This window comes from Balaenoptera ricei, chromosome X (assembly GCF_028023285.1).
Source record: "Balaenoptera ricei isolate mBalRic1 chromosome X, mBalRic1.hap2, whole genome shotgun sequence".
NCBI lineage: Eukaryota > Metazoa > Chordata > Mammalia > Artiodactyla > Balaenopteridae > Balaenoptera > Balaenoptera ricei.
Genome location: NC_082660.1, coordinates 125,379,518 through 125,399,750, shown reverse-complemented (window position 1 = coordinate 125,399,750; position 20,233 = coordinate 125,379,518).

Genomic DNA, 20,233 nt, shown 5'->3' with positions numbered 1-20,233 from the left:
ATAAATTAATTACTGTATGTAATAATAATCTGTACAGCACCTTATCACTTACAATTATCTTTCCCATACATTCTCTTATTTGAACCCAGACAGAAAATAAGGATGTATTATTACTACCATTTTATAGACATGAATACTGAGGCTTAAAGATACTAAGTGACTAACCTAGATAAAGAAGATATGGTTCAAACCAGTCCACCTCACAACAAATCAATTGCCTTAAGAATCCTGTGCAAGAATTATACTTAAAGGATGTATCACAGAGGTTTTGCGTTTAGGGTATGTGTGTATGTGTGTGTGTTTAGAGCATGATATGATCTTTGTTGCAAATACTACACAGTGGTTATGTAATGAGTATATACGCAGCTTAATTGGAGTTCAATTATTAGAGCGATGATTATGTCATTTTGTGCAATGTCTAACATCTGATGGTTTTATTTTGTCCTGAAAGATAGTTTGGAGATTTGACATCTCATCACCTGTTACCTTGGGATGATGTGTTGTGAATAGTAATGGAAAAAATACCTCTAAGTTAACCTGTGCTTTTCTCTGGTCTATTATTTCATGAAATCTTGGTCCAGAGTTTGATTATTATTCATCCTGCTTTGCTGGTCACTGAAAGTGGATTAAGTCACATATGTCATCATTGTCAGAAAGGATCCAAGTTGTCAATAAGGAATCATGGTACCTGGATTATTGTGTGTTACCTCTTTGCCCACTTGTCTCTACTCTACATAACTGCCTTTTACATTTACATCTATCAGGCTTTGCTTCTCAAGAGGATTATCTGGGAAAATTCCATATCAAAAGGAAAGGAGTGAAAAATACTACTGCAAACAAAAATTGAGAGAAAAGATAATGGAATAAAATCTGAAAGGATTTGTGTAAATGTTGAGATGGCAACACTTTACTTGTCACACGATAAATGAGCAATATAAAATGTAGATATTATGAAAATCTTGAAAATGTGTCATTTTAATTTTCATCAATGTGTGTAAACTCAAGCAGAAGCTCATTTCATGTCTTTCCTAATTAATGCTTATTAAAGCATGTTAAAGCATATGAACATTCTTCCTACCCTGGAAATTTGCAACTTTTTATTAAATAAGAAAATAAAACTCTTGGTTCATGTTCAGAGCTAAGATATTTATGAAGACCCATGAGGAAGAAGGTAAACTGGGAATGCATGAGGGTAAACTGGGAATGCATGAGGTTAAACTGTGGCCCAGCACTGGGGCAAGGAGGAGGCAGGTATCACTGTGGGTGCTGTGCTCCTCACCCTGGATTTTTTTTACTGTTCTAAAATTGGCAACTTGATCCATCATTTTTAAAATGTTTTTCATCTTGCTCTTGTAGCTAGATCCCAATCCCTTGGAACGTAATTGATCTTACCTAGCAATTGAATCTAACCTCCAATGTTTCTAATCCTTCTTCCTGTTGCCAGTGACTGGTCCTTCACTGCCAAGTTGATCTTGATTATTTATTGCTCCTTTGTCTTGATACTGTTCATTCAATGTTCTATACCCTGGTCTCTATCCAAGTCTGATTAACCTTATCACACTGGCTCGGCTGAAAAAGTGCCCAAATACCTTCATCTGACAAAAATGAATAATCAGGAAAATGTTATTATGTGTAAGAGAGACCTATGCTCCAAATGGAACTTGAAAATTCTAGTGTGAATGCCAATGAAAACTTGAAGGTTTTCTAGCATGGAAAATGCTGTGTTTAGTTTGTTGCAGAGCTAACTCACTCTTCAGTCTTTTAGTTATTCACATTATCTAGGTGAAGTTCTGATTTAATACCCACGTTGTGTTTAGATTCTGATTCAATCAACATTTTTCAGGCATTGTCAGTGAGCTAGGCATTGTTTGAGATAGATTTTCATGTGTTATCTGTTTTTCAAAGCCCATAAACCTGCAGGATGGACAAGGCTACTTTTAAAATATAATGGCTAGGGAAATGGGCATTCAGAGGTTAGTTAAGATGTTCAAGGTCACATAGTTAGTATGTAACAGAACCACTATGAAAGCTCTGTTTTCCAGATCCCAAGGCCAATGCTATTTCTACTTTACCACAACAGTCTATATACATATGCAGTGAGAAGTAAGTAACAACAAAATGTGTACTTTCTGCATATGTAATTGTCCTTATTTTTAATTGACAAAGTTATGAGGTTAGCCACATTCAGCCTCAAAAACCTAAAAGGATTTCTTCTTTTAACAGTAATAAATTGCTACAGCCTATAGGAAAGTAAAAACAAAAATAGCATAATGGAAATATAATGATATATTAGAATTTAGGTGCCAGGTTGGAAGTAATGAGAATTGTTATCTCTATAGGGGAAGTACAGAGCTCTCTTTCAAGCACAATATATCTACCTGAAAATCACTCTGAAGTGATACTTTTATCCTAAGTCAGTTTAGCTTTAGAGCCATGAAAAAATATAGTTGAGTTATGCCAGAATCAAATGAATTTAGAGACGTTAGTGGGATTAAAAAAAAAAAAAAAAAGAGGTCCAAGATAAATAAATAAGCCCTCACTCCATACATTTGCTTCTGTTCATATTGAAGTAACATCTGAGATTCTACTATATGCTAGACATTGTACTAGATACCTAAAATGGGTGTTTACATCTATTCTTCATGACTTTGAAAGATAGCTATTTCCACCACCACAACCACCATCATCATCCCTGTGATTGTTAGTTTTATGCGTCAATTTAACTAGGTTATAGTACCCAGTTATTCAAACACTAATCTGGATGTTGCTAGGAAAGTATTTTTAGTTGTGGTTATCATGTATGATCATTTGACTTTAAGTAAAGGAGATTACTTCGATAATGTGGGTGAGCCTCATTCAATCAGTTGAAACATCTTAAGAGCAAAAACAGGTCTCCCTGGAGAAGAAGAAATTTTGCCTCAAGATTGCAGCCCAAGAGTTTCCAGACTGATGACCTGCTCTATGGATTTCACACCAGTCTCCACAATTGTATACACCAATTCCTCAAAATAAATCTCTTAGGGTGTGTGTGTGTGTGTGTGTGTGTGTGTGTGTGTGTATCTTACTGTTTTTGTTTCTCTGGAGTACTCTAACACAACCTCTATCCTAAAAGTGAGAAAACAGCTTGAGATGTTAGGTGATGTGCCCAAGACTGCATGGCACATTAATGTGAAGGGCCAGAAAGGAACCCACATCTTCTTACTCTTAAGTTCTGTCCTCTTTTTGCATATCTTTCTTAATTTTGTCCTTTATTTCTCTTTCTACTTTCTCTAGCTTTAAAGCTTCTTGGTAGCTCTAAAACCGTCCTCACACACATGTTTATACATGTGAGGTCTAATGAGGGAAGTTGAAGGTCTCATTTACCTAAGCACAGAGCCTGATTTGCTGACACATGGTATGCATCCAAGCAAATGACTCTCAGATCCAGTTTGCTTACAGGGAAGCCCTTCGCTAAAGAGGAACTCAGTGAGTGGCTTCAGACAGTCCAGCAGATAACAGAGCAAATGGCAGGATTTCCAAAGTACTTACCAATGTTTATTAACATTTGTGATAGATATGATGCTAAGAGCTAACAAGAGCAGAATTTAGAAAGAGTATGATTAGCCTGCTGCCTTCTGGAGGCAAATTAACTCCATCTTTCAGGGATGACTTTAAAGACAGAAGACAGGGAATTAGATCATACTTCTGTCCTTGCTAGTTGAGTTTCATTGCAGAAATCACTCCATCTCAGTTTCCTTAATTTACTCATCTGTGATTTGGGGGTTATCACAGTACCTACCTCATGAGACTGTTGTAAAGATAAAATAGGTATAAAAGTTTCTGTTGGCTAAAGCATTATACAAACTAGAATCATAATTATCAATAGTTAAGCATATCTCCCCTACTGCTGTGTTCACAGCACTGGTCTATAAGTTGTAGGTAATGCAAAGAAGGCACGGTATTCATCCCCTGCCTCTGGAAAGCATTCCCGTTTTATGAATGAGGGATTAGTGCATGAAACACTGAGACTATAAGCCAGATGTATATTTGTGTCTGTGAACTGTTTCCTTCCAAACATTCACAACGTGTAAGATGGCATCTTATTTGAAACATAACCATGAAAGTGGTGTGGCAGCTGAATATACAAAGAGCGCATGACATTCTGGCAGAGTTCGCTCCTACTGAGCCCTGATTAGGTCCTATGCCAACATAATGATAGGCCCTACCCTGTCACTGACCACTGTGCTGTGCTGCACAGTCCCATATTGTATTCTTCCCCCAGCCCATCATTTTATAAGCTTATATAGATGTGAATATGATTTATTATATTTTACATACAAAACACCACATATTGTTATTACAATGTATCACACACTGTGCTAGTCATTTCCAAATATATTCTCTAATTTTACTCTTAGACTAGTGTTAAAAGTTGTAACATAGAGAAAATGAAAATTCACATTTTACAGATAAGTTATCTACAGAGGGTACAGAAAACTGAACAGGCTTGTTCAATTATGCTGAATCCCAGATTTGAATTTACATCTCTCTGATTCTAAAACTTGTGCTCTTTCCACTATGTGGATTATGGGAATGTTGCTGTGGTAGCTTAGACCCAAACTTCCACAGAGAAAAGCGTTCTTAGAGAATATCTAATTAAAGCATTCTTAGAGAATATCTAATAGCTTTCATTTTGTAGATGAGCAAACTGAAGTCTCAAAATGAAAATGATTTTCTCTAGGTCACGTGAAAAGTAAGTAACAGCTCCATACTAGAACAATACAGTGTAGAATTAGAATATATACTTAATCAATGCTTTGACAATTACTGGTGCTCATTAGAATTTGATGATGTGATGAGTAACTGCTAAAAGTAGCAGTTTGGCAATAAGAGCTATAGAAGTAGCTCTGGAGCTGGATCCTAAGTTGGGTGAACTCAGACCAGCAGAGCAGTGTTTACACAAAATGCAATATAGTTAGTGCTGGAGAAAATGAATTTTGAGTCTCTAAGCCACAGTGACTAGTTTTCAATTCCAGCTTCACTATTTCATTCACTTATTTATTCACTCATCCATTCATTCAAGAACTATGGAATGCAAAGTATGCATCAGGAAATAGTCTAGGCACTCTAGAAATACTAGTGAATAAAACATATAAAAATCCCTGCCTGTGTGGAGCTTCAATTCCACTGGAAAAGACAGGTGAATAAACAATAAACACAGCACATAAGTAAATCATACAGCTCACTAGAAGATAATAAATGCTACACAGAAAAACATAGAGCAGATTAAGCATGATCATGAGTATAAGGAATAAAGTATAATTTTACACAGGATGATCAGGTAGGCTTCATGGAAAAGTTGACATTTGAACAAAAACTTGAAAGCAGTAAGGGAGTAACCTAAGCATATACTAGCAGTAGGTACATTTCAGACAAAGCAAATACCAACTGGGAAGGCTATGAGATTAGACAATGGTTGGCATATTTGAGAAATGGTGAGAAGAGCAATTTTCCCGGAGCAAAGTGGAGGAAGGGGAGAGTATAAGGTGATGAGCTCAAAGAAGTGATGGGGTGCAGATGGAAGATAATTGTAGGGCATTGCAAGGGTATTGGATTTCACTCTGAAAAAAATGGCAAGTCATTGGAGGATTTTGAACAAAGGAATAGTAGGAACTGCCTTACATTTTAACAAAATCACTCTGGCTGCTCTGTTGGGTAAACTAAAGGGGGATACAAGGTGGAAACAAGGATATCAGTTAGGAGACTACAGCAGTCATCCAGAGAAAACACAGTGGTGGTTTGGACCAGAGAGGTAGCTATGGAAGTGACAATAAGTGGTATGATTCTAGATAAATTTTGAAGATAGAACTAAAAAGATTTTTCCGACAGATTAAATGTAGGACATATGAGAAGAGGGATAAATGAACTTTGAGGATTCAGGTCCAAGCAAATAGAATGAAGTTGTCATTAATTAAATTGGGGAAGTCTGTGGGTGGAGCAGGTTTTGAAAAGAAAACCAAGAACTCTATTTTGAAAGATCATGTCTGAGATATTTATTGGTCATCCAAGTGGAGATAAAAGCAGGCAGCTGGATATACTTATATGGAGTTGAATGGAAAGGTATGGCCTGAAGATATACATTTGGGAATCAGGGGTTTATGATGGTATTTAAAACTGTGTAATTGTATGAGATCATCGAAGGAGTGAGCGCAGATGAGAAGGGGGTCTAAGAACTGGGTCCTGGGGTAGTCCACCATTAATAGCTTAGGTGATGTACAGGAATCTGGTAAAGGAGACTAAGATGCATGGGTGGTCAAGTAGGAGTAAAACCAGGAGATTGTGATGTTCTGGAAGTTGAGTGAAAAAAGTATTTCCACAAGTATGTAGTGGTCAACTGTGTCAGATGCCAATGTTGTTAGATAAGGACTGAGAATGGACCATTGGATTTAGCAATGCAGAGCTCATTGGTGACCTTGACAATAGCAATGTCAGTGAAGCTGTGGGTTTTACCTAACTACTTTGGATTTAGGAATGAATGAGGACAAAAGAATTTGAGGCAGTCAGTGATTATCGACAGCTCTTCTGAAGAAGTTTTGCTCTAAACAGTATCAGGGAACTGGGGCACTAGCTAAAAGAAAAAGAAGGGTCAAAAGTTTTTGTTTATTTGTTTGATTGCTTTGAGAATGAGAGAAATGATAGTATGTTCTCTGCAGTTGAGAGTGACCCAGTAGAGAGGGGAAATATAATATAGGAAAGGGGTGAGAATTGTTGAAGTTGGTATACTTGAGGAGGTGATGGGGATGGGATCTCTCTAAAGTGGAGAGGCTGACCTCAGGAGCACAGTCAGTTACCCATAGAAATCATATGTAATGGGTACATAGTAACAGGATGGGAATGAGTAGATGTGGAGGAGGAAATATGCACTTGCAGTTTGAACTTGAGTCATGTAACTTCTCTGTGGTGTTTAATTTTATGTGTCAACTTGGCTGGGCTAAGGGATGCCCAGATAGCTGGTAAAACACACTCTCTGACTGTGTCTGTGAGAGTGTTTCCTGAAGCGATTAGCATTTGAATAAGTAGACTGGGTAAAGAAGATCCCCTCATCCATGTGGGTGGGCATCATCCATTGAAGGCCTGAATAGAGCAAAAAGCTGGAGGAAGGAAGAATTCACTCTCTTTGCTTGAGTTGAGACAGCCATGTTCTCCTGCCCTCAGACATCAGTGCTTCTGGTTCTCAGGCTTTTGACTCAGATCTGGACTTAGACCATCAGTCCTCTGATGCTCAGGCTTTCAGACCCAGACTGAATTACACCACCAGCTTTTCTGATTCTCCAGCTTGCAGACAGCAGATTGTGGGATGGGACTTCTCGGCCTCCATGACTGCATAAGCCAATTCCTATAAGAAATCTCTCTCTCTCTCTCTCTCCCTTCCTCTCTATTCTATTTCTCTAAAGATCACTAATATGCTCTCTAAATCAAATTTTCTTCCTCTGTAAAATGAAGGCAATTGTGGTATGTGCCTATTAAAATGTATGTTATGACTATATAAATAGACTACAGCATGTAAAATACTTAGCATGCTGCCTGGTACATAGAAAGCACTCCCTAAATGTTAATTATTAATTCTTAGTAGCACAATTTCTGGAATCAGATAGCCTTGGATCAAATACCATTGGGTGCATTACTTGACTTCTCTTGGCCTTATTTTATTCATCTATAAAATAGAAATAATAACAATTCTCACCTAATGGGGATAATGAGATAACACATACACAGAGCATAGCACAGTACCTGTGTCAGCATTACTGAAAATCTCCCTCTGTGATTAGAACAATGAAATGCATGCCCTAGCAATGATGGTCTAGAAAGAGGAAAGGAAAAACATGGAGTAGGAAGCACAAAACTTGACTCCTTCTAATTGACTCCCTAAGCTTGGGCAAATCAATTAACTTTTGCAAGAGGAGGACAATATCATTCATATTGCTCGCTCTTTATTATAATTTTTAGAATCCCTCTGGATAATATAGTGAAACACAGGACCTAACCAAATGCTGTGTAACAATATGAATATTTTCTGAATCATAACAATGCCTATGAGTGGACAGGGCCAAAGTTAAAACTCATGTACAATATCCCAGGATAATGAAATATATAAACATAATCAGTTTGTGAAAGGAGGATGGGGAAAGGGACTACTTAAGAAATCCTGCCTGAGGGAGGAACTCTATTGCCCACTCTCTCCCACACAAAAAAGCATAAAGTATCAATGCTGACAATTCAATTAGCTATAGGCATTCAGTTGGGTAGCTATTCTGTGCCAGGTCCCATTTTAGGCTCTAGAATACAGACTACCAGGTAAAAGAGATTGAAAAAAATCAAACTGTAATTCAGTACAATAAGTGCAATAATAACGGTATGAACAAAGAAAGGGGATGGATAACACAAGCAGCAACCTCAAGTAGATTCCTTTTTTTCTACAGTTCTCTTTCTGGGAACAATGCTGTTTCCTGAGTGAACTCTTTTGAACCCAGCATTTGAGCTCCTTTTGGGCAAAGAGTGTTTTATTCTTTGTCTCTCTAGTGCCTGGCACAGAGTAGATTCCCAGGGTCTACTTTAAGAAAGGAGGAAGGGAGGAAAGGAAGCAGGGACAAGGGAGGGAAGGTTGATTGCAGATAAAAGGTGTGGGACTGTTCAGAGATAAATCAAAGAGTCTGCATATTTTATGTAGTCTTCTCAGCAAGAAGCCCCAAATGGGCTATTTTCAGAACTGCTTTGTGAATCTTGGGCTGCATTTTTGCTAAATGGCTTAGTTTAGCTGAACAACTGTGGCTCCTGTACATATGCAAATAGGAACAAATATGAACAGGAACTTTATATTGTAATAACAATTCAAAGTGACACACCAGCATCTGGATGGAAATTTCTCCAGCTGCACAGCTCACTCTTTATTGTAAGCAAAATAATCATTTCAGCCACAGAATGGGGCCTGAGAAGTGGGTAGAGAATATTTGCTGGAATACCATAAGATCAGCAGATGACCATCCCTCAATCTATGAGCAGACAAGAGGAAATTCTCATGTGGAGGTGTACTAGTGGAAAAGGCATGCGTCTGACATCCAACAGCCCTGGTATTGAGGCCTGGTTTTGCCACTTACTATCTGGGTCACCTTGTGTAAATTATATAATCTTTTTGAGTCCCAGATTCCTCATCTGCAAGCTGATAAGAATAATGACAATGATGACAAAGGACTGTTGAGTATTGAATACAATAGGGCATGGAGTGAGATTAGCAACAGGCCCAGTCCAAATGCAGCCAGGGCACTGTAAGTGGCATCTGCTATTCCTAGCAGGCTTAAAAAAAGATATTGAAACAGATTGGACTACAAGTTGTGTGAAGGGAAAGCTGCGTTTGGCTCACTACCATATCACAGCACAGCACAGGAAATTGACAAATGCAAGCTGAATGTCTGAGATTGTTAAAAATTGCTGTCTTAACTCCATGCCCCCATGTTTTCAATAACTATTTCCAATATAACACATAATTTAATTCTCTTTGAAAGATAACATTGTACAGTGACTTAGGTCCCAGGCTTCAGAGTTGGACTGCCAGCGTCCGAACTAGTAGAGAATTTTATCTCGGCTCTGGCATTTACTAGCTGAGTGACCTTGGGTAATGTACTTAATCTCTCTGTCAGTCTTCTCAACTCTTGAGTTTAAATATATGAACTTGCCTTTTTTGTAGGTGCAAAATAGTCAGTCTGCAATTTCATGTAATTTGATTAATACAAAATGGGAATAATAATAGTATTTTCCTCATAGAGTTTTGAAGATTAAAGGAGTTAATATATATGAAGTGCTGAGAAACAGATCTGGTACATAGAAAAAATAAATACACATTTTATATTTTTGCTATCATTATTATTGTTTGACAAAAACTGAGTAACTGTGTTAAGTACTACATCCAAAAAGAAGATATGGGTAGACAGCACGATGTGCCATCAAGGCATTCCTATGTGGTAGTTGCGATGCAGAGGCCCTTCCAAGTGCAATGAGATATTGATCTCCTCAGCCTTCAAGGCTGCCAGGCCAGGACCGGGGAGGCCTGGGCCCGCGAGTTGGCCATCGCTGGCCAAAACCAGTCTCCTCAATTTACCACAGAGTTAGCATTCCTTATAAACATCATTTTCTCTATGTGGCCATAAGGTGAAAGGGTTGGGAACCTCTAGTTTGGAGCATGAGCCATGGAGTCTGGCAGACCTGGTTGTGAATCAGTTGTCTGCCCTGGGAAGGATACATAATTTGTGGGACCCAATGCAAAATGAAATGAAGGGTATCCAGGAAAAAAGTGTCTTTAAAGGGCTTAAAATATAAAGTTTTTTCCCTTTCCTCTGTAATCTCTTCTTGACTTGTCATGGTATTTTTTATGTGCTACTTAAAATCAATACAAGTAAAAAAAACTTAAAATTTTAAATGGTTAGCGTGAATTTTACTGTTCATCTTTATACTGTGCAATGCCCATTTTAAATAAAAACATAAGCATTTAACTTGTATGTGGAATCATCAAAAACACACAATTCATATTTCATAGCTCATACATGCGTATGTAATTTGTTCTTGCCAGAACAGTGGAAACAATTCACAAAGCCAACTCATCGATTTTTCTTTAAATTCTTAATACACACACATTAGCTTTGGCTGACTGATAAGGAAAGAATGAATGAAAGGAAAAGGAACTATGGATTGTCTTATCTTTATCTCTCCCTCCAGGTTATCATTTTCAGTGTAAAGGGTTGGCTAATACTGGGGAGTAAGAGTAAGAAAGAATATGATAGGATTAATTGTTTGTTTGTATTTCTTATAATACCATGACCTTTCTATGGCTTACTCATAGACATAACACGCTTATCATTGTACTCAATTGACTCTTATTCAACTCCCATGCATCATGGGTCAACCAGAATTCTGAACTCATGTGGCATCACAACCACTATATGCAAGCGGGGAGGCAAGGAGTAGCTATGGATCAACATATTGTGTGTATCTCCCCTGGTCACATACATGCTCCATTATCCCTTTGGACTCCACGTACAAAACACAAGTTCACAGATAAAATTATTAAGACTTTCAAGATGGCAACAGCAGAGCATTAAACCAAGCATGGGTCCTGAGTACTAGGTTAGCTGTTAGGGAAGATGCATGGTGGACATCACAAGTGCTAAGTATAAAGGCAAAAGCAAGGACCAGCAGCAGACCCACATGGTCCATATCTCCTCTGCTCACATTCATGTTCCATTGTTCTGTTATGATTTACTTACAAAACACGAGGTCAAAGAAAACCGTAGTAAGAATTTCAGTATGTCGAGAGCTGGGCATTAAATCAAGTGTCAGGTGCTTCTCAGTGTTGGGCTCTGCGAATGCACTGATCATATTCCTGGGAAGCCAGCCTGGGCTCTGCCCTGAGATAACCATACGATCCTGGGAAGACAGCTTTGCTAGACTTGGCCTCAGTTTCTAATTTTGAATACTAGGATAATTTCTACTACCTCACAGTCTTCTTGTGAAGACTAAAAGAGTTAGTATACTTGACACAGGGTCTGCTGCATAATAACAATGATGATGATAATAATAATATTTACTGAATGCTTATTAAATTTTCTTAATTATGGACATTACTGGAAAACCTTTATGAGGAGGTCAAACTCAGATTACATTGGGAACAATGTTACCCACTTTAAAGGAACCATCAAGTTCAACGTCAGCATCCCCTTAGCCTTTTTACCCCATCTTCAATGCCAAATGGTAAAAGTATGTCAAAACCAGACAGAGAGTTGCGAAGGAATGAATAGGTGGAACGCAGGGAATTTTTAGGGCAGTGAAACTATTCTGTTTGACACTGTAATGGCGGATACATGACATTTTGCCAAAATCCAGAGTACTCTACAACACAAAGAGTGAACCCTAATTAATATAAACTATGGATATTAGTTAAAATAATGTATCAATAGAGATTTATCAAGTTTAACAAATGTACCATATTAAAGAAAGATGTTATTAATAGGCAAAACTGCAGACAGGAGAAGACTGGGTATATGGGAACTCTGTACTTTCTGCTCAATTTTTCTATAAACCTAAAACTGCTCTAAAAATAAAATCTATTAATAAGACCCCAGACATACTATAAATAAATTCTGACTGTAAGTTATTTCTGGGGAGGCAGCAAGGTGCCTCCCTAAAATACTGAAAAGAAGCTTGCCCTCTGAGAATTATTCAAAGGCCAGAACAGGTCTTGACTAACATAATTAACAATCTGGTCTGAAGGCTGGGCTAGATCTGGTCCTTAAGTGGTATTTTGAAAAATTATCTCCACAAGTGTTTTTAAAAATAAAGGATTAGAATCTAGGATTATTCTTCCTGTTTTATTTGTTTGGCTTTGTTTTTATTCCATGCTCTAATCAATGTAGCATGAATATAATTATTCTCTAAGATTACAAACCCCTGAAGGGGCATAGATTATGTCTACCCTTGGCTTTAAAAAATTCACATGAAACCTGGTAGTAATGATAGCTTTCATGCATATAGCTTCCTACAGTTTATGCAGCACTCATATGTATTTATCTGCTTAGCCACTTGTTCTACACTTGGAAACTAAAGCCCCAAGCCAAGTTTTTTTGTTTTTTGTTTTTTTAACAAAAATACCATCTTATAAGACAGGATGCCAGAAACTGCTAGTTACCTAGACAATATCTTTTTTTTTTTTTTTTTTTTTTTTTTTACTTCTTTCTTAGTAATAGAATTCCAATTTTATTCAGGGTACCAAATACCATATTTTCAGCTTCTCTTACAGCGCCGGTGACCATGTGACCAAGATCTTTCTAATGAGATATAAGCACCAGTTGTTGGGGGAGACATCCAGGAAGAATCCTTAAAAGGGGAACTGTTGACCAAGACCAATCCTTTTGCCTGAATTCTGCTCCCTGCTTGGAACACAGAGGTGATGACTCTTGCTTCAGCAGCTGTATAATATATTTCCAAAATATTAAAAAATCTTTTAATTTATTCTTGGAGATGCAGTGAGGTTATACTTAATGGTAATCAGTTTATCTTTCTCATTCTTTTAGGAAAATTATATTCCTTAGTGTGAGATTGTCCAATTATTTTATAATCCTTTAACTAGAGAAGAAGTTATAAATGTAATGCTGACTAGGATACTTCAAGAAATACTTCAGGAAAAACAAGTGGCATTCATTATTTTTCAAATATTTTTGCTGTAACAGATTTCTGAAGACAAATGCATTTCCTATCCAAACGTTTCCATTCACAGCCGTTGCTTATTCCTTGTTCAAATTATTTCACTTGGTGATAATCTCTTATGTACTCTTTTAAAGAGCTATCCATAATATACACACACACAGTGGAAACAATAATTCATACTCTATTTTACAAAGTCCGTGACTTTGCTGCTCCCAAGTTTTCACAAGTCCTGGTGTCTCAATATCCAGGGGTTTAAACAGTCTCTTTGGGGAAATCGTCAATTTAAAATTCAACCCCTTAAAAAGACTTTTTCTTTCTCCTCCTGCCCAAATGGCATTTAGGTAAAAGGGAAAGAAATTGTGCACTCCTTGAGGCATGTGGAAACAAGCAGTTCCCCTGTACACCACAAGCAGGTCTTGGTGACACAGGAGTGCCCACACATGCTCATCTATCCAATCACCTCTCTCTACTGAAGCTACATTATTATTCCTGGTCCACCATTTTGGACATGGCTCAGAAACAAACCTGGATTTAAGCTTCCTCCAGCAGCCTGCTAACTTGGGTATTATCAAGTTCTATTATCCCTATCTGGGTATTTCTACAGTGATGCCCAATCCACCCCACCTTGAGTTTCCATATTGACAAGAGGACACAAGGATGCATGCTTTTTAACATCTTTACACTGCCTGAGCTTTTATTCTATTTCATAATACTCTACAAGGGCCAGAAGGAAAGGGATGTCTTGAGTTTTCACTATGCTTGGCTTATAATAGCAACCCTGATGTTCAAGGTTCATCAGGCAGGCTTGGCCTTTGTTAAGGGGGTTGGAGTAGTGGGAAACCAAAACCAGAAATTACCAAGGATGAAAATATATTGGTTTCATATGCCGATATATTATCTTCCTTAAATTTATGTGTTCTAAAACCTATAGAAATCTTATATACCTACACAGTCTCCTGAAACCTATAAAAGTTTTAAAAGCTTCACATAGTGACAATCATAGGCATGACATTTTGTCAAGTCGTTTTAAGGAGGGGCATAGAGCAGAAAGAACTGAGTCATACAGGTAATAGATGACAGCTACTGCAAGTTGGTATATAAAAGAGGGGCAAGACAAGAGAGATGGAGTTGGAGCCTGCTAAAGAAACAGAAAAGAAATGGAATAAAAATAAGAGAAGTAAGTAATACATGCAGTTTTCAGAGTATATAAAATATCACATTTGGATTCAAATGTCCTGATATGAACAGTACTGAATGAAAATGTTTAGAGATATGGTGTATAATTCCCAAACTGCATAATTTAAAATGTTTAAGGACATGTGCTTCTAATGAGGAAATATAGTATAACATGGAGTGCATTTCAGAAATCAAAATGAATTTAATTTGACAGTACCTAATTACTCATTTAAATCACTGATACGGCATTCACTTTGAGAGAAAATTAACATTGTTACTTCAGTTTCACAGAATTGCTAATATATTGGTACGACATGAATGATGTATTGGTTGGTTGGCCTGCTTCCAAAATAAGTAAGTTTAAGTTTTCAAATAAATGATATCGCAGACCACAAAAATATTTCCACACTTGAGCTAATTCAACTGAACATTAGCATAGGAAGTCTTTCTTTAAAACTGATGTTCCTAGTTCTTAATAGCTCATTAATACATCTTTCTCATTCTCTCATGGAAAAATGCATCCCTATTATATACGATTCATGACGCTACATGGTTAGGCCATTATAGTTGTAAATGTCATAGCTGTCAGCGTCATCAGGTACTTTTACCGTGGAATCCATTTGAACTATCTACAGTAATACCTCCCTTAACTAGGGGTCAGCTTCCCAGAGACTACTGAGAAAACAAACAAACAATGCCTCTTCAAAAATCAAGCTGTCCTAACAATAATTTGGTAAGGAAAGGTTAATGTTAATAGTGACAGCTTATTGAGTGTTAGGAGATATGACAGGTGACAGCATGTGAGAGTAGAATGAAAGACAAAATATAAAGGAAAAATAAAGCATTTCATTATATATAATTTAGGAAATATCCCTCTACATCCATCTTTCTGCAAATCTTTGTTTCCTAAGAATGGAATTGTTTTAAAAAATAAATGTATGGATAATTTTAAAGAATTGGATACGTGTTCTCAGACTGTACCAATCCACCACACTGTGTGGGCCTCAGCGGCAGAGCTTTGGGGAGGTGACAGTTGCTGCAAGTGCCTCTGGGTCCAGTGTCGAACGTACCGGCGGATCACACGCACCACGGCTGGTGGCGGTGGGGCCAGTAGCTCATGGTTGAGGGGGCTTGTGGCGGGGCTGGGGCTGGCTATCCTCTGCATGCATGGGACAGCAGGGAACAGGGCCATCAGCGTGGGTGGAGGCTCGCGGCATGCGCTCAGCCGCGGTGGAGGTCTTCAGGTTGCCCTCAGCGGTGGGAGCAGAAGCCGGCAGTGGGGTCTGGGGTGAGCAGCAGGCCGGTGCCCTAGTGATGGTGGAGGTGGGCCGTGAGCCCTAGTTTGGCAGTGACCAAGTTAGCTCCTGAGACCAAGGTACCCACAGCAGCGCCGGCTGGAACAGGTCCAAAGTGTGGTGGAGTGACCGGGTGGGTGGTGGCTCAGGCAGCTGGAGTCCATGAAGGGGAAAACTGCAGTGCCCTCGGCAGTGAAAACTCTGGGGCATCTGCAGCGGTTGCAATGGCTGTTGGGTTCCTCAGTGGTGAAAGCTTCTGGGATCTGCAGAGCAGGCCTCTGGGGTCTGCGATGGCCAACACTGCAGGATCCTCAGAGGTGATGTTTGCAGGATGGGTGCAGTGGCTGTGAGGGCTGTTGAGGTCTTCAGTGGCGGAGGTTGCTGGGGTACTTTGCAAAGGCGGCCACTGGGGACCATGGCGGTACCTGCTGCGTGGTTGGTACCGAGTGCCCCGCCCTTCTTTTTTATTCACGGCTGTTGACAGACGTCTCCGCTATGCCAGTCCCCCTTAGCTATCCCTGGGGGATGAACTTCAAGTAGGTCCTTCCGCAGTGCCCTGAAAGGCTGAAGAAGCTGGACACTCACCCTGATCTCCTTTTCCCCAGTGAGAAGAACTAGCTGACCAAGGAGATCCCTCTTGGCCCTAAACCATGCTGGCCTAAGGCGTGGGATGATGTAGACAAAAGGAAACTGTTCTTCCTACCCTTTGTGTGTGCTTATTCTTGGGTTTCTTTTCTCCACTGTGTTGCTGCAGCTTCTTAACTGGACGCCAGAGCTCTCCCAGAGTTATTCTGGTTCATGGATAGCTGTCCAATTGTTTTTTCTAATGGAATGAAGGCTGGGATCTCCTACTCTGCCATCTTGCTGACATCACTCCTGCACCCCGATTTTCTTTTATATTCTTTTTTCCTTCTGCACTTAAGGGATACCTACTTGTAATCCTTGCATTGAATCTCATTTCTTTGTCCTCCAGACCTATGATACATCTCTTTTTATTTCCATTTCTTTGTACTTTTTCCATAACATTTAGGAGAGATTACTCAAGTTTTACTTTGCTGCCATAGATTTTATTCTCTAGCTTTATTCTTCCTTTCTTACACTTCTGAAGGTCATTTGGGTGTCACTGCAAAGTACTAAGCTTTGCTAGTACCTAAGACTTCTAATAAGCTCACCCTTTAGAAAGTTTTGCCAGTTGTTAGAGTGGAAGAGGATAGGCTCCAAGCAAATAGATCCAATAATTTTTGTGACACTATGATAGTTACCTTTCCTTGAAAATTTATCCACTGGCGATTGAATTAATGTTTCCATTAACACTCTGAATGAAATACTTTTTGCTTATGGAGGAGAGTATTGTATAGTTAAGATAATTCTTAAACATGTCTATTCTGTAATGACCAAACATTCCTTTCAAATGCTCGAAAACTTTGCCTTTGGATATTGCATAAAAACCACCATTTCTCATAATGTGGGTGCTATAGAATACGTCAGAATATCATTTATGCTCATTAAAAATACATATTCCTGGGTCCCACCCTATGTATATGTCTTCTGATTTTTTGGGAGTGACATCCAAGAATCTGCATTTTAAATAAGCTTTGAAGTTGTTTTCAATGCACAATAAAGGACGATAACACCTCTAGACTCCCTAACTCTGCCTAGATTTCTGCTCATACAGTCTCTTTCTACACAGCTGGAGCTATTTCAGTTCATATCTATGCTTGGTCCTATCTCTAACCCTAAACCAATCTTGTTTTTAGTCTTGGGGAATTTAAAGAGCTCTCATTACATATTCAGGTGACAAAATATCAAGACACCTTTCACTGACCTTGAGCAATTACCCAAGCAACTGATGGTCGAGGCTTCATTCCCTGGCTTAATGGAAACCTTGCCTGCTGCTGCAGCAGAGCATAAAATCTCAGTGGCGTATTTATTTAAAATCAACCAGCTTTAGGGGACAAAAGTAAAACAAAATTGGGGGGATTTAATTATGCATTGGTTGTACAAAACAAAATCAGCAAAGCAAGAGGAAGTAAGAGCAAGAAATTGACCTCTCCTCTTCACAGGGAGAAGGCAAGGACACACAATCAGGATATTGGACTAAGCTGCTCCTGACAAGCTAGCAGCACTTTGAAAGCCCGGAGAAAGAGAGACCTCAATTATGCAACCATCAGCTTTTCCTCAGTCACCAAATCAAAAGTTACCAGTGAAGGAATGGAGGGAGAATACTTATTATAATCCCTGTTCTGTAATGACACTACCACCCAGAAAACTCCAGCCTCACTATTCAAAGCAGGATCCACAGACCAGCAGCATGAACATCACTTGGAAGCTTGTTAGAAATGTGGCATCTCAGGTCCTGCTCCAGACCTCCTGAATCAGAATTTAAATTTTAGCAAGATCCCCAGGGGATTTACATATTCATTAACATTGAGGAGCACAGCTCTAGGAAGCCAGGATTTCCAAAATATACTCCATAGTCTGGCAGAAGGTCTTTAGGGTAGAGGAACACAGAAGTTCAGAGTCATATTTCCATAGAAGAGTAAATGAAAGTTGTTGAACTGAAATTAAGAACAGCATAGCTAATCACATTCAAAAGAGACATGGAGTATACCATCATAGCGTTCAATAAATATCTGACATACAATAAACTGAATGTATGGATATATATATGAGAGAGTACCACTCTTACAGCTGCCAGACTTCAACAAGGTTGACTCAGAGATGTAAATCATTAAATATGGGATTGGAAGGCCAGACATGTCTTACTACAACTTAATGAAACATCTCTTTTATAATCTTAGTTAGCCATAATCCTGGTTAATAGGTTAGTCTGAGGGTTATTAATGTTGTCTAAACATAAGAATCACCCACAGAACTTTGAAAACTACAGAAGTATTTATCATTTCAATGAAGAAAAATGAGCACATGAGTGTAGGATCCAAAAAAAGAGCAATAAATACAGAGACACACACAAAGAGACAGGAGAGAGAGAGGCTTTCTTGACTAGAGGTGTCAGACTCACTGATATTTAAATGAAGGACATTAACCATTAAAGAGGAAATGCAAGGATGATGTTCTGTAGATGGAAAGAGAATTTTCAACAATCTGCATGCAAGCCAAAGTGAGGAAGAAGTCAAAGTTGACTCAAGTAATTTTCCACTGTAACATAATATATGTGATAGCAAGCAACTTACAAAGCTGTACTTGATCCTCATGGCATCTAGAGGATATACTGAAATTGACAACTATGACAGAGAATTCCAGGCAACAGGGCAAAGTATACAACTAACTAAACAAAAATTGAGAAGTGGTAAGCTATAATATCTGATGTTTTACTCCACAAATTTCAACTTATTTGAAATATGACTACATAAGTATTTAATATTTTTTTCCATATAGTCAAGCAATCACTCCCATACTGTAGCATGATTTTAAGTATTGGCACCACAAACTTCCATCAATTTCTTTAACAACAAAAACTGAATTCATACCCAGACCATGAGTTAAGTTCCTGTTTCCCTAAGGACTCTCACTTCTTTTGAAACAGCAGAAGTTCCAAGGACCAGAAGTTTCTTGAAAAGAGACAGATTGACACATTTGGTCAGCTGGTTAAAGAGATTTTTAAAAATTACATTTGGATACCTGTTGTCATGTACTCTCAGGAACAGGGAATTGCAATTGTTTTATGATGAGGGTAAACAATTTCTTACATATTTATGTGACTGGGCTACCAGGAAGAAAAAGGTACTTAAAATGTGAACTCGTATTCTCCACTTGAATCCTGATAATCAGTCACTTCAAGTCATCACTGCTCTCAGACTAACATCAGAACTCATCAAAGGTGGTATCAGCCTACTTAGCTTCTTCCTAGAGCAAACTGGAGAACCTTCAGAATAAATTAAATAAATGACTACAACTCTTGAATAATAATCTATTCCTTAAATACAGGAAGAATCATTCAGATCTTGGTTTCAAAAAGCTAGCAAATTATTGCATTATTTAGTTCCAGGGTGTCACCTCCACCACATAACTTATCTATCACAGCACAAAATGAAATGTGATCTAAAGGTTATAACATGGCATAACTTAGTGTAAGAGATTTCAGGATAAATGATAAAGCTAAAAATAAGAAGCACCAACATTATCAACCAGAGGTCATCTAAATCTTCTTATATAAGCCCACTCCAGATCAGTAAATCTCTCCTAGTTAGTTCCAGACCAAATCAGACTCCCTTTGGAATGCCTAGAACTAATTCATGACCATGGCCTCCCCAGATCCTAAGAACAGGACCAGGTTTTGAAATTCATAGGACATAGAAACTCTTTGACCTAATGATGCAAAGACAGAATCTATAGATGTCAACATGATCCTGGATTCAGCAAAGCATCTGACAAGCCTTGTCATGAGACCCTTGAAGGTAAGATGAAAATATATGAACTGAGAGCTAGGATGACTAAGTTGATGTATAACTAAGTCCCTGTATGAGCAAGTATACTTAAGATGTGCAATTTAACCACAGGTATCAAACTGG